The 20,512-nt window shown below is 43.4% G+C and overlaps 12 pseudogenes; all 12 read left to right on the forward strand.

Annotated features, from left to right (window-relative positions):
• The first annotated feature begins 83 nt into the window (after positions 1-83).
• LOC130289557 (U2 spliceosomal RNA) lies at positions 84-350 on the forward strand (annotated as a pseudogene).
• Positions 351-1,813: 1,463 nt separating this feature from the next.
• LOC130289598 (U2 spliceosomal RNA) lies at positions 1,814-2,077 on the forward strand (annotated as a pseudogene).
• A 1,487-nt stretch (positions 2,078-3,564) lies between these two features.
• On the forward strand, positions 3,565-3,831 carry LOC130288425 (U2 spliceosomal RNA; annotated as a pseudogene).
• Positions 3,832-5,299: 1,468 nt separating this feature from the next.
• On the forward strand, positions 5,300-5,563 carry LOC130285922 (U2 spliceosomal RNA; annotated as a pseudogene).
• Positions 5,564-7,017: 1,454 nt separating this feature from the next.
• On the forward strand, positions 7,018-7,284 carry LOC130288691 (U2 spliceosomal RNA; annotated as a pseudogene).
• A 1,464-nt stretch (positions 7,285-8,748) lies between these two features.
• On the forward strand, positions 8,749-9,012 carry LOC130287153 (U2 spliceosomal RNA; annotated as a pseudogene).
• A 1,442-nt stretch (positions 9,013-10,454) lies between these two features.
• Positions 10,455-10,718, forward strand: LOC130288688 (U2 spliceosomal RNA; annotated as a pseudogene).
• Positions 10,719-12,178: 1,460 nt separating this feature from the next.
• LOC130287165 (U2 spliceosomal RNA) lies at positions 12,179-12,442 on the forward strand (annotated as a pseudogene).
• A 1,442-nt stretch (positions 12,443-13,884) lies between these two features.
• LOC130288689 (U2 spliceosomal RNA) lies at positions 13,885-14,148 on the forward strand (annotated as a pseudogene).
• A 1,460-nt stretch (positions 14,149-15,608) lies between these two features.
• LOC130287803 (U2 spliceosomal RNA) lies at positions 15,609-15,873 on the forward strand (annotated as a pseudogene).
• A 1,457-nt stretch (positions 15,874-17,330) lies between these two features.
• Positions 17,331-17,597, forward strand: LOC130288692 (U2 spliceosomal RNA; annotated as a pseudogene).
• Positions 17,598-19,052: 1,455 nt separating this feature from the next.
• LOC130289850 (U2 spliceosomal RNA) lies at positions 19,053-19,316 on the forward strand (annotated as a pseudogene).
• Positions 19,317-20,512: the final 1,196 nt, after the last annotated feature.

A 20,512-nucleotide genomic window follows, 5' to 3' on the forward strand; every position in this document is an offset into this window, starting at 1 on the left:
TGGCTGCCAGCCTTCCTTCCATTCCTATGAGTAATGTGAGTGCTCATGAAGGGGACATGGTTGGGTCCACCCCTTTCCCGGTTATCCCCTCTAGGCCTTTTGGCTTAGATCAAGTGTAAAAAAGGAAAGGATCTTGCGACAGATCGCATCCTGAGGCACGTTTTTTTTTTTTGTGTGAATACTTGCACTTGGGTGACTTGTGAGCACATACTGATACATACGTTCCCTATCTGGGTACCATAAATTAAATGGATTTTTGAGAAAGGGAGCTGATTTGGAAGCTTGCTTCTGTCGCCCTATGCATTGACCCGATGTGTCAGTATCTTCGGGTAGTGAACAGTGCACCACCCCATTCCAGTGTTAAACAAGAAAGATTCTCATTTAATCCTCCGTGGGTGAGAATTTGAGTTTGAGAATTGGAGACCAAAATGATGAGTTGCACTGACTGGTTTATGAACGTCTATTCATTTAGCGTTTTAATGACCATGTTTGCACACTGATTGGTGTAAAAAAATAAAATAAAACTAAATAATAATAATCTAGCACACCTGTGCAGGTTTGACATGACATGACAGGTAGCTGTCTTGTGGGTGGTGCTGAATCCTGTTAAATGACGTGAGGGTCTCATGCCTATACACAAGGGTGTGTCATTGCTGTTGCTTGACCATGCATTGGTTTCTGTGGTCAGTGAATGATAAAAACAAAATTTACCATCCATTGATGGATGGGAAATCCGCCATGAGGCATTTGTTTTTAGAAACTGCTGCTCACAACCAATGTTGCAATGGAGTGTCTCCATCTGCTGGTGGTATTGGAAAGGCATTAGTGCTATGACAGGGTCTGAAGAAGAAGAAGAAGAAGAAGACGGAAAAAAATATATATAAAAAGAAAAAGAGAGAGAGAGAGAGAGACTGACTTAGTGAGCGAGTGAGTGAGAGAGTGAGAGTGAGTGAGAGTGAATGAGTGAGTGAGTGATTGAGTGAGTGAGTGAGTGAGAACAAATGAGTTAAAGCAAGTGAGTGAGAGAGATCGAATGAATGAAAGTCTGAATGACAGAAAGAAAAAAGGATGAAGAAAGAAGCATGAAGAAAAAAAAATGTATATGGAGTTGCTGACATGAGTGCAATCTACAAAGCCGTTGAGGCTGATCCTCATGGGAGGATTATTGCACCAGGACCCTTAGCACTTTTAAAATGCCATTCAATGCCACGGGCTAGATGTAAACTGCAGATGACCATGTTGTGGTAGTTACCATGGATACCCAAGTGATGTGTGAGCTAACACATAGGCCCAACAGATTCCAAGAAGGCCAGAATCACCAGCGGCACCACCATCGATTGTCAGGTCACCCGGATTCAGCAAATACCAGAGTCCAAAATGATGCAGGTTTATACTGTTAATTTTCAGTTTATCGTTACAGTTGGTGTTATTCCATGTCGGAAGGGACGCAGCTACAGCCAGTGGGGTAACTAGAGACAGGCAGGCAGCTATGTGCAACAAAGGTAGGCGTGTTGTTTTCATATGCAGATCTGAAATATTGTCTTATATGCAAGAGGAGGAGTGATGGGGGTTCAGGCAAAAGCCAGGCTATGGATTGCATTGCTAAATGCTCCATCAGAGTGCAATGGTCGCCTGTCCTTTTTTTAAGTGATGATGTGGGTTTAGCCTGTGCTGTATGTATGTATGGGTGGCTGACTGCCACCCACCCAGAGAGTGTATGGGAGGCTGGTTGGCTGCCAGCCTTCCTTCCATTCCTATGAGTAATGTGAGTGCTCATGAAGAGGACATGGTTGGGTCCACCCCTTTCCCGGTTATCCCCTCTAGGCCTTTTGGCTTAGATTAAGTGTAAAAAAAGAAAGGATCTTGCGACAGATCGCATCCTGAGGCACGTTTTTTTTTGTGTGAATACTTGCACTTGGGTGACTTGTGAGCACATACTGATACATACGTTCCCTATCTGGGGACCATAAATTAAATGGATTTTTGAGAAAGGGAGCTGATTTGGAAGCTTGCTTCTGTCGCCCTACGCATTGACCCGATGTGGCAGTATCTTCGGGTAGTGAACAGTGCACCACCCCATTCCAGTGTTAAACAAGAAAGATTCTCATTTAATCCTCCGTGGGTGAGAATTTGAGTTTGAGAATTGGAGACCAAAATGATGAGTTGCACTGACTGGTTTATGAACGTCTATTCATTTAGCGTTTTAATGACCATGTTTGCACACTGATTGGTGTAAAAAAATAAAATAAAACTAAATAATAATAATCTAGCACACCTGTGCAGGTTTGACATGACATGACAGGTAGCTGTCTTGTGGGTGGTGCTGAATCCTGTTAAATGACGTGAGGGTCTCATGCCTATACACAAGGGTGTGTCATTGCTGTTGCTTGACCATGCATTGGTTTCTGTGGTCAGTGAATGATAAAAACAAAATTTACCATCCATTGATGGATGGGAAATCCGCCATGAGGCATTTGTTTTTAGAAACTGCTGCTCACAACCAATGTTGCAATGGAGTGTCTCCATCTGCTGGTGGTATTGGAAAGGCATTAGTGCTATGACAGGGTCTGAAGAAGAAGAAGAAGAAGAAGAAGAAGAAGAAGAAGAAGACGGAAAAAAATATATATAAAAAGAAAAAGAGAGAGAGAGAGAGAGAGACTGACTTAGTGAGCGAGTGAGTGAGAGAGTGAGAGTGAGTGAGAGTGAATGAGTGAGTGAGTGATTGAGTGAGTGAGTGAGTGAGTGAGAACAAATGAGTTAAAGCAAGTGAGTGAGAGAGATCGAATGAATGAAAGTCTGAATGACAGAAAGAAAAAAGGATGAAGAAAGAAGCATGAAGAAAAAAAAATGTATATGGAGTTGCTGACATGAGTGCAATCTACAAAGCCGTTGAGGCTGATCCTCATGGGAGGATTATTGCACCAGGACCCTTAGCACTTTTAAAATGCCATTCAATGCCACGGGCTAGATGTAAACTGCAGATGACCATGTTGTGGTAGTTACCATGGATACCCAAGTGATGTGTGAGCTAACACATAGGCCCAACAGATTCCAAGAAGGCCAGAATCACCAGCGGCACCACCATCGATTGTCAGGTCACCCGGATTCAGCAAATACCAGAGTCCAAAATGATGCAGGTTTATACTGTTAATTTTCAGTTTATCGTTACAGTTGGTGTTATTCCATGTCGGAAGGGACGCAGCTACAGCCAGTGGGGTAACTAGAGACAGGCAGGCAGCTATGTGCAACAAAGGTAGGCGTGTTGTTTTCATATGCAGATCTGAAATATTGTCTTATATGCAAGAGGAGGAGTGATGGGGGTTCAGGCAAAAGCCAGGCTATGGATTGCATTGCTAAATGCTCCATCAGAGTGCAATGGTCGCCTGTCCTTTTTTTAAGTGATGATGTGGGTTTAGCCTGTGCTGCATGTATGTATGGGTGGCTGACTGCCACCCACCCAGAGAGTGTATGGGAGGCTGGTTGGCTGCCAGCCTTCCTTCCATTCCTATGAGTAATGTGAGTGCTCATGAAGGGGACATGGTTGGGTCCACCCCTTTCCCGGTTATCCCCTCTAGGCCTTTTGGCTTAGATCAAGTGTAAAAAAAGAAAGGATCTTGCGACAGATCGCATCCTGAGGCACGTTTTTTTTTTTTGTGTGAATGCTTGCACTTGGGTGACTTGTGAGCACATACTGATACATACGTTCCCTATCTGGGGACCATAAATTAAATGGATTTTTGAGAAAGGGAGCTGATTTGGAAGCTTGCTTCTGTCGCCCTATGCATTGACCCGATGTGGCAGTATCTTCGGGTAGTGAACAGTGCACCACCCCATTCCAGTGTTAAACAAGAAAGATTCTCATTTAATCCTCCGTGGGTGAGAATTTGAGTTTGAGAATTGGAGACCAAAATGATGAGTTGCACTGACTGGTTTATGAACGTCTATTCATTTAGCGTTTTAATGACCATGTTTGCACACTGATTGGTGTAAAAAAATAAAATAAAACTAAATAATAATAATCTAGCACACCTGTGCAGGTTTGACATGACATGACAGGTAGCTGTCTTGTGGGTGGTGCTGAATCCTGTTAAATGACGTGAGGGTCTCATGCCTATACACAAGGGTGTGTCATTGCTGTTGCTTGACCATGCATTGGTTTCTGTGGTCAGTGAATGATAAAAACAAAATTTACCATTCATTGATGGATGGGAAATCCGCCATGAGGCATTTGTTTTTAGAAACTGCTGCTCACAACCAATGTTGCAATGGAGTGTCTCCATCTGCTGGTGGTATTGGAAAGGCATTAGTGCTATGACAGGGTCTGAAGAAGAAGAAGAAGAAGACGGAAAAAAATATATATAAAAAGAAAAAGAGAGAGAGAGAGAGAGACTGACTTAGTGAGCGAGTGAGTGAGAGAGTGAGAGTGAGTGAGAGTGAATGAGTGAGTGAGTGATTGAGTGAGTGAGTGAGTGAGTGAGTGAGAACAAATGAGTTAAAGCAAGTGAGTGAGAGAGATCGAATGAATGAAAGTCTGAATGACAGAAAGAAAAAAGGATGAAGAAAGAAGCATGAAGAAAAAAAAATGTATATGGAGTTGCTGACATGAGTGCAATCTACAAAGCCGTTGAGGCTGATCCTCATGGGAGGATTATTGCACCAGGACCCTTAGCACTTTTAAAATGCCATTCAATACCACGGGCTAGATGTAAACTGCAGATGACCATGTTGTGGTAGTTACCATGGATACCCAAGTGATGTGTGAGCTAACACATAGGCCCAACAGATTCCAAGAAGGCCAGAATCACCAGCGGCACCACCATCGATTGTCAGGTCACCCGGATTCAGCAAATACCAGAGTCCAAAATGATGCAGGTTTATACTGTTAATTTTCAGTTTATCGTTACAGTTGGTGTTATTCCATGTCGGAAGGGACGCAGCTACAGCCAGTGGGGTAACTAGAGACAGGCAGGCAGCTATGTGCAACAAAGGTAGGCGTGTTGTTTTCATATGCAGATCTGAAATATTGTCTTATATGCAAGAGGAGGAGTGATGGGGGTTCAGGCAAAAGCCAGGCTATGGATTGCATTGCTAAATGCTCCATCAGAGTGCAATGGTCGCCTGTCCTTTTTTTAAGTGATGATGTGGGTTTAGCCTGTGCTGTATGTATGTATGGGTGGCTGACTGCCACCCACCCAGAGAGTGTATGGGAGGCTGGTTGGCTGCCAGCCTTCCTTCCATTCCTATGAGTAATGTGAGTGCTCATGAAGAGGACATGGTTGGGTCCACCCCTTTCCCGGTTATCCCCTCTAGGCCTTTTGGCTTAGATCAAGTGTAAAAAAAGAAAGGATCTTGCGACAGATCGCATCCTGAGGCACGTTTTTTTTTGTGTGAATACTTGCACTTGGGTGACTTGTGAGCACATACTGATACATACGTTCCCTATCTGGGGACCATAAATTAAATGGATTTTTGAGAAAGGGAGCTGATTTGGAAGCTTGCTTCTGTCGCCCTATGCATTGACCCGATGTGGCAGTATCTTCGGGTAGTGAACAGTGCACCACCCCATTCCAGTGTTAAACAAGAAAGATTCTCATTTAATCCTCCGTGGGTGAGAATTTGAGTTTGAGAATTGGAGACCAAAATGATGAGTTGCACTGACTGGTTTATGAACGTCTATTCATTTAGCGTTTTAATGACCATGTTTGCACACTGATTGGTGTAAAAAAATAAAATAAAACTAAATAATAATAATCTAGCACACCTGTGCAGGTTTGACATGACATGACAGGTAGCTGTCTTGTGGGTGGTGCTGAATCCTGTTAAATGACGTGAGGGTCTCATGCCTATACACAAGGGTGTGTCATTGCTGTTGCTTGACCATGCATTGGTTTCTGTGGTCAGTGAATGGTAAAAACAAAATTTACCATCCATTGATGGATGGGAAATCCGCCATGAGGCATTTGTTTTTAGAAACTGCTGCTCACAACCAATGTTGCAATGGAGTGTCTCCATCTGCTGGTGGTATTGGAAAGGCATTAGTGCTATGACAGGGTCTGAAGAAGAAGAAGACGGAAAAAAATATATATAAAAAGAAAAAGAGAGAGAGAGAGAGAGACTGACTTAGTGAGCGAGTGAGTGAGAGAGTGAGAGTGAGTGAGAGTGAATGAGTGAGTGAGTGATTGAGTGAGTGAGTGAGTGAGAACAAATGAGTTAAAGCAAGTGAGTGAGAGAGATCGAATGAATGAAAGTCTGAATGACAGAAAGAAAAAAGGATGAAGAAAGAAGCATGAAGAAAAAAAAATGTATATGGAGTTGCTGACATGAGTGCAATCTACAAAGCCGTTGAGGCTGATCCTCATGGGAGGATTATTGCACCAGGACCCTTAGCACTTTTAAAATGCCATTCAATGCCACGGGCTAGATGTAAACTGCAGATGACCATGTTGTGGTAGTTACCATGGATACCCAAGTGATGTGTGAGCTAACACATAGGCCCAACAGATTCCAAGAAGGCCAGAATCACCAGCGGCACCACCATCGATTGTCAGGTCACCCGGATTCAGCAAATACCAGAGTCCAAAATGATGCAGGTTTATACTGTTAATTTTCAGTTTATCGTTACAGTTGGTGTTATTCCATGTCGGAAGGGACGCAGCTACAGCCAGTGGGGTAACTAGAGACAGGCAGGCAGCTATGTGCAACAAAGGTAGGCGTGTTGTTTTCATATGCAGATCTGAAATATTGTCTTATATGCAAGAGGAGGAGTGATGGGGGTTCAGGCAAAAGCCAGGCTATGGATTGCATTGCTAAATGCTCCATCAGAGTGCAATGGTCGCCTGTCCTTTTTTTAAGTGATGATGTGGGTTTAGCCTGTGCTGTATGTATGTATGGGTGGCTGACTGCCACCCACCCAGAGAGTGTATGGGAGGCTGGTTGGCTGCCAGCCTTCCTTCCATTCCTATGAGTAATGTGAGTGCTCATGAAGGGGACATGGTTGGGTCCACCCCTTTCCCGGTTATCCCCTCTAGGCCTTTTGGCTTAGATCAAGTGTAAAAAAAAGAAAGGATCTTGCGACAGATCGCATCCTGAGGCACGTTTTTTTTTTTGTGTGAATACTTGCACTTGGGTGACTTGTGAGCACATACTGATACATACGTTCCCTATCTGGGGACCATAAATTAAATGGATTTTTGAGAAAGGGAGCTGATTTGGAAGCTTGCTTCTGTCGCCCTATGCATTGACCCGATGTGGCAGTATCTTCGGGTAGTGAACAGTGCACCACCCCATTCCAGTGTTAAACAAGAAAGATTCTCATTTAATCCTCCGTGGGTGAGAATTTGAGTTTGAGAATTGGAGACCAAAATGATGAGTTGCACTGACTGGTTTATGAACGTCTATTCATTTAGCGTTTTAATGACCATGTTTGCACACTGATTGGTGTAAAAAAATAAAATAAAACTAAATAATAATAATCTAGCACACCTGTGCAGGTTTGACATGACATGACAGGTAGCTGTCTTGTGGGTGGTGCTGAATCCTGTTAAATGACGTGAGGGTCTCATGCCTATACACAAGGGTGTGTCATTGCTGTTGCTTGACCATGCATTGGTTTCTGTGGTCAGTGAATGATAAAAACAAAATTTACCATCCATTGATGGATGGGAAATCCGCCATGAGGCATTTGTTTTTAGAAACTGCTGCTCACAACCAATGTTGCAATGGAGTGTCTCCATCTGCTGGTGGTATTGGAAAGGCATTAGTGCTATGACAGGGTCTGAAGAAGAAGAAGAAGAAGACGGAAAAAAATATATATAAAAAGAAAAAGAGAGAGAGAGAGAGAGACTGACTTAGTGAGCGAGTGAGTGAGAGAGTGAGAGTGAGTGAGAGTGAATGAGTGAGTGAGTGATTGAGTGAGTGAGTGAGTGAGTGAGAACAAATGAGTTAAAGCAAGTGAGTGAGAGAGATCGAATGAATGAAAGTCTGAATGACAGAAAGAAAAAAGGATGAAGAAAGAAGCATGAAGAAAAAAAAATGTATATGGAGTTGCTGACATGAGTGCAATCTACAAAGCCGTTGAGGCTGATCCTCATGGGAGGATTATTGCACCAGGACCCTTAGCACTTTTAAAATGCCATTCAATGCCACGGGCTAGATGTAAACTGCAGATGACCATGTTGTGGTAGTTACCATGGATACCCAAGTGATGTGTGAGCTAACACATAGGCCCAACAGATTCCAAGAAGGCCAGAATCACCAGCGGCACCACCATCGATTGTCAGGTCACCCGCATTCAGCAAATACCAGAGTCCAAAATGATGCAGGTTTATACTGTTAATTTTCAGTTTATCGTTACAGTTGGTGTTATTCCATGTCGGAAGGGACGCAGCTACAGCCAGTGGGGTAACTAGAGACAGGCAGGCAGCTATGTGCAACAAAGGTAGGCGTGTTGTTTTCATATGCAGATCTGAAATATTGTCTTATATGCAAGAGGAGGAGTGATGGGGGTTCAGGCAAAAGCCAGGCTATGGATTGCATTGCTAAATGCTCCATCAGAGTGCAATGGTCGCCTGTCCTTTTTTTAAGTGATGATGTGGGTTTAGCCTGTGCTGTATGTATGTATGGGTGGCTGACTGCCACCCACCCAGAGAGTGTATGGGAGGCTGGTTGGCTGCCAGCCTTCCTTCCATTCCTATGAGTAATGTGAGTGCTCATGAAGAGGACATGGTTGGGTCCACCCCTTTCCCGGTTATCCCCTCTAGGCCTTTTGGCTTAGATCAAGTGTAAAAAAAGAAAGGATCTTGCGACAGATCGCATCCTGAGGCACGTTTTTTTTTGTGTGAATACTTGCACTTGGGTGACTTGTGAGCACATACTGATACATACGTTCCCTATCTGGGGACCATAAATTAAATGGATTTTTGAGAAAGGGAGCTGATTTGGAAGCTTGCTTCTGTCGCCCTACGCATTGACCCGATGTGGCAGTATCTTCGGGTAGTGAACAGTGCACCACCCCATTCCAGTGTTAAACAAGAAAGATTCTCATTTAATCCTCCGTGGGTGAGAATTTGAGTTTGAGAATTGGAGACCAAAATGATGAGTTGCACTGACTGGTTTATGAACGTCTATTCATTTAGCGTTTTAATGACCATGTTTGCACACTGATTGGTGTAAAGAAATAAAATAAAACTAAATAATAATAATCTAGCACACCTGTGCAGGTTTGACATGACATGACAGGTAGCTGTCTTGTGGGTGGTGCTGAATCCTGTTAAATGACGTGAGGGTCTCATGCCTATACACAAGGGTGTGTCATTGCTGTTGCTTGACCATGCATTGGTTTCTGTGGTCAGTGAATGATACAAACTAAATTTACCATCCATTGATGGATGGGAAATCCGCCATGAGGCATTTGTTTTTAGAAACTGCTGCTCACAACCAATGTTGCAATGGAGTGTCTCCATCTGCTGGTGGTATTGGAAAGGCATTAGTGCTATGACAGGGTCTGAAGAAGAAGAAGATGGAAAAAAATATATATAAAAAGAAAAAGAGAGAGAGAGAGAGAGACTGACTTAGTGAGCGAGTGAGTGAGAGAGTGAGAGTGAGTGAGAGTGAATGAGTGAGTGAGTGAGTGAGTGAGAACAAATGAGTTAAAGCAAGTGAGTGAGAGAGATCGAATGAATGAAAGTCTGAATGACAGAAAGAAAAAAGGATGAAGAAAGAAGCATGAAGAAAAAAAAATGTATATGGAGTTGCTGACATGAGTGCAATCTACAAAGCCGTTGAGGCTGATCCTCATGGGAGGATTATTGCACCAGGACCCTTAGCACTTTTAAAATGCCATTCAATGCCACGGGCTAGATGTAAACTGCAGATGACCATGTTGTGGTAGTTACCATGGATACCCAAGTGATGTGTGAGCTAACACATAGGCCCAACAGATTCCAAGAAGGCCAGAATCACCAGCGGCACCACCATCGATTGTCAGGTCACCCGGATTCAGCAAATACCAGAGTCCAAAATGATGCAGGTTTATACTGTTAATTTTCAGTTTATCGTTACAGTTGGTGTTATTCCATGTCGGAAGGGACGCAGCTACAGCCAGTGGGGTAACTAGAGACAGGCAGGCAGCTATGTGCAACAAAGGTAGGCGTGTTGTTTTCATATGCAGATCTGAAATATTGTCTTATATGCAAGAGGAGGAGTGATGGGGGTTCAGGCAAAAGCCAGGCTATGGATTGCATTGCTAAATGCTCCATCAGAGTGCAATGGTCGCCTGTCCTTTTTTTAAGTGATAATGTGGGTTTAGCCTGTGCTGTATGTATGTATGGGTGGCTGACTGCCACCCACCCAGAGAGTGTATGGGAGGCTGGTTGGCTGCCAGCCTTCCTTCCATTCCTATGAGTAATGTGAGTGCTCATGAAGGGGACATGGTTGGGTCCACCCCTTTCCCGCTTATCCCCTCTAGGCCTTTTGGCTTAGATCAAGTGTTAAAAAAGAAAAGATCTTGCGACAGATCGCATCCTGAGTTTTTTTTTTTTTTGTGTGAATACTTGCACTTGGGTGACTTGTGAGCACATACTGATACATACGTTCCCTATCTGGGGACCATAAATTAAATGGATTTTTGAGAAAGGGAGCTGATTTGGAAGCTTGCTTCTGTCGCCCTATGCATTGACCCGATGTGGCAGTATCTTCGGGTAGTGAACAGTGCACCACCCCATTCCAGTGTTAAACAAGAAAGATTCTCATTTAATCCTCCGTGGGTGAGAATTTGAGTTTGAGAATTGGAGACCAAAATGATGAGTTGCACTGACTGGTTTATGAACGTCTATTCATTTAGCGTTTTAATGACCATGTTTGCACACTGATTGGTGTAAAAAAATAAAATAAAACTAAATAATAATAATCTAGCACACCTGTGCAGGTTTGACATGACATGACAGGTAGCTGTCTTGTGGGTGGTGCTGAATCCTGTTAAATGACGTGAGGGTCTCATGCCTATACACAAGGGTGTGTCATTGCTGTTGCTTGACCATGCATTGGTTTCTGTGGTCAGTGAATGATAAAAACAAAATTTACCATCCATTGATGGATGGGAAATCCGCCATGAGGCATTTGTTTTTAGAAACTGCTGCTCACAACCAATGTTGCAATGGAGTGTCTCCATCTGCTGGTGGTATTGGAAAGGCATTAGTGCTATGACAGGGTCTGAAGAAGAAGAAGAAGAAGACGGAAAAAAATATATATAAAAAGAAAAAGAGAGAGAGAGAGAGAGACTGACTTAGTGAGCGAGTGAGTGAGAGAGTGAGAGTGAGTGAGAGTGAATGAGTGAGTGAGTGATTGAGTGAGTGAGTGAGTGAGAACAAATGAGTTAAAGCAAGTGAGTGAGAGAGATCGAATGAATGAAAGTCTGAATGACAGAAAGAAAAAAGGATGAAGAAAGAAGCATGAAGAAAAAAAAATGTATATGGAGTTGCTGACATGAGTGCAATCTACAAAGCCGTTGAGGCTGATCCTCATGGGAGGATTATTGCACCAGGACCCTTAGCACTTTTAAAATGCCATTCAATGCCACGGGCTAGATGTAAACTGCAGATGACCATGTTGTGGTAGTTACCATGGATACCCAAGTGATGTGTGAGCTAACACATAGGCCCAACAGATTCCAAGAAGGCCAGAATCACCAGCGGCACCACCATCGATTGTCAGGTCACCCGGATTCAGTAAATACCAGAGTACAAAATGATGCAGGTTTATACTGTTAATTTTCTGTTTATCGTTACAGTTGGTGTTATTCCATGTCGGAAGGGACGCAGCTACAGCCAGTGGGGTAACTAGAGACAGGCAGGCAGCTATGTGCAACAAAGGTAGGCGTGTTGTTTTCATATGCAGATCTGAAATATTGTCTTATATGCAAGAGGAGGAGTGATGGGGGTTCAGGCAAAAGCCAGGCTATGGATTGCATTGCTAAATGCTCCATCAGAGTGCAATGGTCGCCTGTCCTTTTTTTAAGTGATGATGTGGGTTTAGCCTGTGCTGTATGTATGTATGGGTGGCTGACTGCCACCCACCCAGAGAGTGTATGGGAGGCTGGTTGGCTGCCAGCCTTCCTTCCATTCCTATGAGTAATGTGAGTGCTCATGAAGGGGACATGGTTGGGTCCACCCCTTTCCTGGTTATCCCCTCTAGGCCTTTTGGCTTAGATCAAGTGTAAAAAAAGAAAGGATCTTGCGACAGATCGCATCCTGAGGCACGTTTTTTTTTGTGTGAATACTTGCACTTGGGTGACTTGTGAGCACATACTGATACATACGTTCCCTATCTGGGGACCATAAATTAAATGGATTTTTGAGAAAGGGAGCTGATTTGGAAGCTTGCTTCTGTCGCCCTACGCATTGACCCGATGTGGCAGTATCTTCGGGTAGTGAACAGTGCACCACCCCATTCCAGTGTTAAACAAGAAAGATTCTCATTTAATCCTCCGTGGGTGAGAATTTGAGTTTGAGAATTGGAGACCAAAATGATGAGTTGCACTGACTGGTTTATGAACGTCTATTCATTTAGCGTTTTAATGACCATGTTTGCACACTGATTGGTGTAAAGAAATAAAATAAAACTAAATAATAATAATCTAGCACACCTGTGCAGGTTTGACATGACATGACAGGTAGCTGTCTTGTGGGTGGTGCTGAATCCTGTTAAATGACGTGAGGGTCTCATGCCTATACACAAGGGTGTGTCATTGCTGTTGCTTGACCATGCATTGGTTTCTGTGGTCAGTGAATGATACAAACTAAATTTACCATCCATTGATGGATGGGAAATCCGCCATGAGGCATTTGTTTTTAGAAACTGCTGCTCACAACCAATGTTGCAATGGAGTGTCTCCATCTGCTGGTGGTATTGGAAAGGCATTAGTGCTATGACAGGGTCTGAAGAAGAAGAAGATGGAAAAAAATATATATAAAAAGAAAAAGAGAGAGAGAGAGAGAGACTGACTTAGTGAGCGAGTGAGTGAGAGAGTGAGAGTGAGTGAGAGTGAATGAGTGAGTGAGTGAGTGAGTGAGAACAAATGAGTTAAAGCAAGTGAGTGAGAGAGATCGAATGAATGAAAGTCTGAATGACAGAAAGAAAAAAGGATGAAGAAAGAAGCATGAAGAAAAAAAAATGTATATGGAGTTGCTGACATGAGTGCAATCTACAAAGCCGTTGAGGCTGATCCTCATGGGAGGATTATTGCACCAGGACCCTTAGCACTTTTAAAATGCCATTCAATGCCACGGGCTAGATGTAAACTGCAGATGACCATGTTGTGGTAGTTACCATGGATACCCAAGTGATGTGTGAGCTAACACATAGGCCCAACAGATTCCAAGAAGGCCAGAATCACCAGCGGCACCACCATCGATTGTCAGGTCACCCGGATTCAGCAAATACCAGAGTCCAAAATGATGCAGGTTTATACTGTTAATTTTCAGTTTATCGTTACAGTTGGTGTTATTCCATGTCGGAAGGGACGCAGCTACAGCCAGTGGGGTAACTAGAGACAGGCAGGCAGCTATGTGCAACAAAGGTAGGCGTGTTGTTTTCATATGCAGATCTGAAATATTGTCTTATATGCAAGAGGAGGAGTGATGGGGGTTCAGGCAAAAGCCAGGCTATGGATTGCATTGCTAAATGCTCCATCAGAGTGCAATGGTCGCCTGTCCTTTTTTTAAGTGATAATGTGGGTTTAGCCTGTGCTGTATGTATGTATGGGTGGCTGACTGCCACCCACCCAGAGAGTGTATGGGAGGCTGGTTGGCTGCCAGCCTTCCTTCCATTCCTATGAGTAATGTGAGTGCTCATGAAGGGGACATGGTTGGGTCCACCCCTTTCCCGCTTATCCCCTCTAGGCCTTTTGGCTTAGATCAAGTGTTAAAAAAGAAAAGATCTTGCGACAGATCGCATCCTGAGTTTTTTTTTTTTTTGTGTGAATACTTGCACTTGGGTGACTTGTGAGCACATACTGATACATACGTTCCCTATCTGGGGACCATAAATTAAATGGATTTTTGAGAAAGGGAGCTGATTTGGAAGCTTGCTTCTGTCGCCCTATGCATTGACCCGATGTGGCAGTATCTTCGGGTAGTGAACAGTGCACCACCCCATTCCAGTGTTAAACAAGAAAGATTCTCATTTAATCCTCCGTGGGTGAGAATTTGAGTTTGAGAATTGGAGACCAAAATGATGAGTTGCACTGACTGGTTTATGAACGTCTATTCATTTAGCGTTTTAATGACCATGTTTGCACACTGATTGGTGTAAAAAAATAAAATAAAACTAAATAATAATAATCTAGCACACCTGTGCAGGTTTGACATGACATGACAGGTAGCTGTCTTGTGGGTGGTGCTGAATCCTGTTAAATGACGTGAGGGTCTCATGCCTATACACAAGGGTGTGTCATTGCTGTTGCTTGACCATGCATTGGTTTCTGTGGTCAGTGAATGATAAAAACAAAATTTACCATCCATTGATGGATGGGAAATCCGCCATGAGGCATTTGTTTTTAGAAACTGCTGCTCACAACCAATGTTGCAATGGAGTGTCTCCATCTGCTGGTGGTATTGGAAAGGCATTAGTGCTATGACAGGGTCTGAAGAAGAAGAAGAAGAAGACGGAAAAAAATATATATAAAAAGAAAAAGAGAGAGAGAGAGAGAGACTGACTTAGTGAGCGAGTGAGTGAGAGAGTGAGAGTGAGTGAGAGTGAATGAGTGAGTGAGTGATTGAGTGAGTGAGTGAGTGAGAACAAATGAGTTAAAGCAAGTGAGTGAGAGAGATCGAATGAATGAAAGTCTGAATGACAGAAAGAAAAAAGGATGAAGAAAGAAGCATGAAGAAAAAAAAATGTATATGGAGTTGCTGACATGAGTGCAATCTACAAAGCCGTTGAGGCTGATCCTCATGGGAGGATTATTGCACCAGGACCCTTAGCACTTTTAAAATGCCATTCAATGCCACGGGCTAGATGTAAACTGCAGATGACCATGTTGTGGTAGTTACCATGGATACCCAAGTGATGTGTGAGCTAACACATAGGCCCAACAGATTCCAAGAAGGCCAGAATCACCAGCGGCACCACCATCGATTGTCAGGTCACCCGGATTCAGTAAATACCAGAGTACAAAATGATGCAGGTTTATACTGTTAATTTTCTGTTTATCGTTACAGTTGGTGTTATTCCATGTCGGAAGGGACGCAGCTACAGCCAGTGGGGTAACTAGAGACAGGCAGGCAGCTATGTGCAACAAAGGTAGGCGTGTTGTTTTCATATGCAGATCTGAAATATTGTCTTATATGCAAGAGGAGGAGTGATGGGGGTTCAGGCAAAAGCCAGGCTATGGATTGCATTGCTAAATGCTCCATCAGAGTGCAATGGTCGCCTGTCCTTTTTTTAAGTGATGATGTGGGTTTAGCCTGTGCTGTATGTATGTATGGGTGGCTGACTGCCACCCACCCAGAGAGTGTATGGGAGGCTGGTTGGCTGCCAGCCTTCCTTCCATTCCTATGAGTAATGTGAGTGCTCATGAAGGGGACATGGTTGGGTCCACCCCTTTCCTGGTTATCCCCTCTAGGCCTTTTGGCTTAGATCAAGTGTAAAAAAAGAAAGGATCTTGCGACAGATCGCATCCTGAGGCACGTTTTTTTTTTGTGTGAATACTTGCACTTGGGTGACTAGTGAGCACATACTGATACATACGTTCCCTATCTGGGGACCATAAATTAAATGGATTTTTGAGAAAGGGAGCTGATTTGGAAGCTTGCTTCTGTCGCCCTATGCATTGACCCGATGTGGCAGTATCTTCGGGTAGTGAACAGTGCACCACCCCATTCCAGTGTTAAACAAGAAAGATTCTCATTTAATCCTCCGTGGGTGAGAATTTGAGTTTGAGAATTGGAGACCAAAATGATGAGTTGCACTGACTGGTTTATGAACGTCTATTCATTTAGCGTTTTAATGACCATGTTTGCACACTGATTGGTGTAAAAAAATAAAATAAAACTAAATAATAATAATCTAGCACACCTGTGCAGGTTTGACATGACATGACAGGTAGCTGTCTTGTGGGTGGTGCTGAATCCTGTTAAATGACGTGAGGGTCTCATGCCTATACACAAGGGTGTGTCATTGCTGTTGCTTGACCATGCATTGGTTTCTGTGGTCAGTGAATGATAAAAACAAAATTTACCATCCATTGATGGATGGGAAATCCGCCATGAGGCATTTGTTTTTAGAAACTGCTGCTCACAACCAATGTTGCAATGGAGTGTCTCCATCTGCTGGTGGTATTGGAAAGGCATTAGTGCTATGACAGGGTCTGTAGAAGAAGAAGAAGACGGAAAAAAATATATATAAAAAGAAAAAGAGAGAGAGAGAGAGAGACTGACTTAGTGAGCGAGTGAGTGAGAGAGTGAGAGTGAGTGAGAGTGAATGAGTGAGTGAGTGATTGAGTGAGTGAGTGAGTGAGAACAAATGAGTTAAAGCAAGTGAGTGAGAGAGATCGAATGAATGAAAGTCTGAATGACAGAAAGAAAAAAGGATGAAGAAAGAAGCATGAAGAAAAAAAAATGTATATGGAGTTGCTGACATGAGTGCAATCTACAAAGCCGTTGAGGCTGATCCTCATGGGAGGATTATTGCACCAGGACCCTTAGCACTTTTAAAATGCCATTCAATGCCACGGGCTAGATGTAAACTGTAGATGACCATGTTGTGGTAGTTACCATGGATACCCAAGTGATGTGTGAGCTAACACATAGGCCCAACAGATTCCAAGAAGGCCAGAATCACCAGCGGCACCACCATCGATTGTCAGGTCACCCGGATTCAGCAAATACCAGAGTCCAAAATGATGCAGGTTTATACTGTTAATTTTCAGTTTATCGTTACAGTTGGTGTTATTCCATGTCGGAAGGGACGCAGCTACAGCCAGTGGGGTAACTAGAGACAGGCAGGCAGCTATGTGCAACAAAGGTAGGCGTGTTGTTTTCATATGCAGATCTGAAATATTGTCTTATATGCAAGAGGAGGAGTGATGGGGGTTCAGGCAAAAGCCAGGCTATGGATTGCATTGCTAAATGCTCCATCAGAGTGCAATGGTCGCCTGTCCTTTTTTTAAGTGATGATGTGGGTTTAGCCTGTGCTGTATGTATGTATGGGTGGCTGACTGCCACCCACCCAGAGAGTGTATGGGAGGCTGGTTGGCTGCCAGCCTTCCTTCCATTCCTATGAGTAATGTGAGTGCTCATGAAGGGGACATGGTTGGGTCCACCCCTTTCCCGGTTATCCCCTCTAGGCCTTTTGGCTTAGATCAAGTGTAAAAAAAAGAAAGGATCTTGCGACAGATCGCATCCTGAGGCACGTTTTTTTTTTTGTGTGAATACTTGCACTTGGGTGACTTGTGAGCACATACTGATACATACGTTCCCTATCTGGGGACCATAAATTAAATGGATTTTTGAGAAAGGGAGCTGATTTGGAAGCTTGCTTCTGTCGCCCTATGCATTGACCCGATGTGGCAGTATCTTCGGGTAGTGAACAGTGCACCACCCCATTCCAGTGTTAAACAAGAAAGATTCTCATTTAATCCTCCGTGGGTGAGAATTTGAGTTTGAGAATTGGAGACCAAAATGATGAGTTGCACTGACTGGTTTATGAACGTCTATTCATTTAGCGTTTTAATGACCATGTTTGCACACTGATTGGTGTAAAAAAATAAAATAAAACTAAATAATAATAATCTAGCACACCTGTGCAGGTTTGACATGACATGACAGGTAGCTGTCTTGTGGGTGGTGCTGAATCCTGTTAAATGACGTGAGGGTCTCATGCCTATACACAAGGGTGTGTCATTGCTGTTGCTTGACCATGCATTGGTTTCTGTGGTCAGTGAATGATAAAAACAAAATTTACCATCCATTGATGGATGGGAAATCCGCCATGAGGCATTTGTTTTTAGAAACTGCTGCTCACAACCAATGTTGCAATGGAGTGTCTCCATCTGCTGGTGGTATTGGAAAGGCATTAGTGCTATGACAGGGTCTGAAGAAGAAGAAGAAGACGGAAAAAAATATATATAAAAAGAAAAAGAGAGAGAGAGAGAGACTGACTTAGTGAGCGAGTGAGTGAGAGAGTGAGAGTGAGTGAGAGTGAATGAGTGAGTGAGTGATTGAGTGAGTGAGTGAGTGAGAACAAATGAGTTAAAGCAAGTGAGTGAGAGAGATCGAATGAATGAAAGTCTGAATGACAGAAATAAAAAAGGATGAAGAAAGAAGCATGAAGAAAAAAAAATGTATATGGAGTTGCTGACAGGAGTGCAATCTACAAAGCCGTTGAGGCTGATCCTCATGGGAGGATTATTGCACCAGGACCCTTAGCACTTTTAAAATGCCATTCAATGCCACGGGCTAGATGTAAACTGCAGATGACCATGTTGTGGTAGTTACCATGGATACCCAAGTGATGTGTGAGCTAACACATAGGCCCAACAGATTCCAAGAAGGCCAGAATCACCAGCGGCACCACCATCGATTGTCAGGTCACCCGGATTCAGCAAATACCAGAGTCCAAAATGATGCAGGTTTATACTGTTAATTTTCAGTTTATCGTTACAGTTGGTGTTATTCCATGTCGGAAGGGACGCAGCTACAGCCAGTGGGGTAACTAGAGACAGGCAGGCAGCTATGTGCAACAAAGGTAGGCGTGTTGTTTTCATATGCAGATCTGAAATATTGTCTTATATGCAAGAGGAGGAGTGATGGGGGTTCAGGCAAAAGCCAGGCTATGGATTGCATTGCTAAATGCTCCATCAGAGTGCAATGGTCGCCTGTCCTTTTTTTAAGTGATGATGTGGGTTTAGCCTGTGCTGTATGTATGTATGGGTGGCTGACTGCCACCCACCCAGAGAGTGTATGGGAGGCTGGTTGGCTGCCAGCCTTCCTTCCATTCCTATGAGTAATGTGAGTGCTCATGAAGGGGACATGGTTGGGTCCACCCCTTTCCCGGTTATCCCCTCTAGGCCTTTTGGCTTAGATCAAGTGTAAAAAAAGAAAGGATCTTGCGACAGATTGCATCCTGAGGCACGTTTTTTTTTGTGTGAATACTTGCACTTGGGTGACTTGTGAGCACATACTGATACATACGTTCCCTATCTGGGGACCATAAATTAAATGGATTTTTGAGAAAGGGAACTGATTTGGAAGCTTGCTTCTGTCACCCTATGCATTGACCTGATGTGGCAGTATCTTCGGGTAGTGAACAGTGCACCACCCCATTCCAGTGTTAAACAAGAAAGATTCTCATTTAATCCTCCGTGGGTGAGAATTTGAGTTTGAGAATTGGAGACCAAAATGATGAGTTGCACTGACTGGTTTATGAACGTCTATTCATTTAGCGTTTTAATGACCATGTTTGCACACTGATTGGTGTAAAAAAATAAAATAAAACTAAATAATAATAATCTAGCACACCTGTGCAGGTTTGACATGACATGACAGGTAGCTGTCTTGTGGGTGGTGCTGAATCCTGTTAAATGACGTGAGGGTCTCATGCCTATACACAAGGGTGTGTCATTGCTGTTGCTTGACCATGCATTGGTTTCTGTGGTCAGTGAATGATAAAAACAAAATTTACCATCCATTGATGGATGGGAAATCCGCCATGAGGCATTTGTTTTTAGAAACTGCTGCTCACAACCAATGTTGCAATGGAGTGTCTCCATCTGCTGGTGGTATTGGAAAGGCATTAGTGCTATGACAGGGTCTGAAGAAGAAGAAGACGGAAAAAAATATATATAAAAAGAAAAAGAGAGAGAGAGAGAGAGACTGACTTAGTGAGCGAGTGAGTGAGAGAGTGAGAGTGAGTGAGAGTGAATGAGTGAGTGAGTGATTGAGTGAGTGAGTGAGTGAGAACAAATGAGTTAAAGCAAGTGAGTGAGAGAGATCGAATGAATGAAAGTCTGAATGACAGAAAGAAAAAAGGATGAAGAAAGAAGCATGAAGAAAAAAAAATGTATATGGAGTTGCTGACATGAGTGCAATCTACAAAGCCGTTGAGGCTGATCCTCATGGGAGGATTATTGCACCAGGACCCTTAGCACTTTTAAAATGCCATTCAATGCCACGGGCTAGATGTAAACTGCAGATGACCATGTTGTGGTAGTTACCATGGATACCCAAGTGATGTGTGAGCTAACACATAGGCCCAACAGATTCCAAGAAGGCCAGAATCACCAGCGGCACCACCATCGATTGTCAGGTCACCCGGATTCAGCAAATACCAGAGTCCAAAATGATGCAGGTTTATACTGTTAATTTTCAGTTTATCGTTACAGTTGGTGTTATTCCATGTCGGAAGGGACGCAGCTACAGCCAGTGGGGTAACTAGAGACAGGCAGGCAGCTATGTGCAACAAAGGTAGGCGTGTTGTTTTCATATGCAGATCTGAAATACTGTCTTATATGCAAGAG

This window comes from Hyla sarda, chromosome 8, assembly GCF_029499605.1.
Source record: "Hyla sarda isolate aHylSar1 chromosome 8, aHylSar1.hap1, whole genome shotgun sequence".
NCBI lineage: Eukaryota > Metazoa > Chordata > Amphibia > Anura > Hylidae > Hyla > Hyla sarda.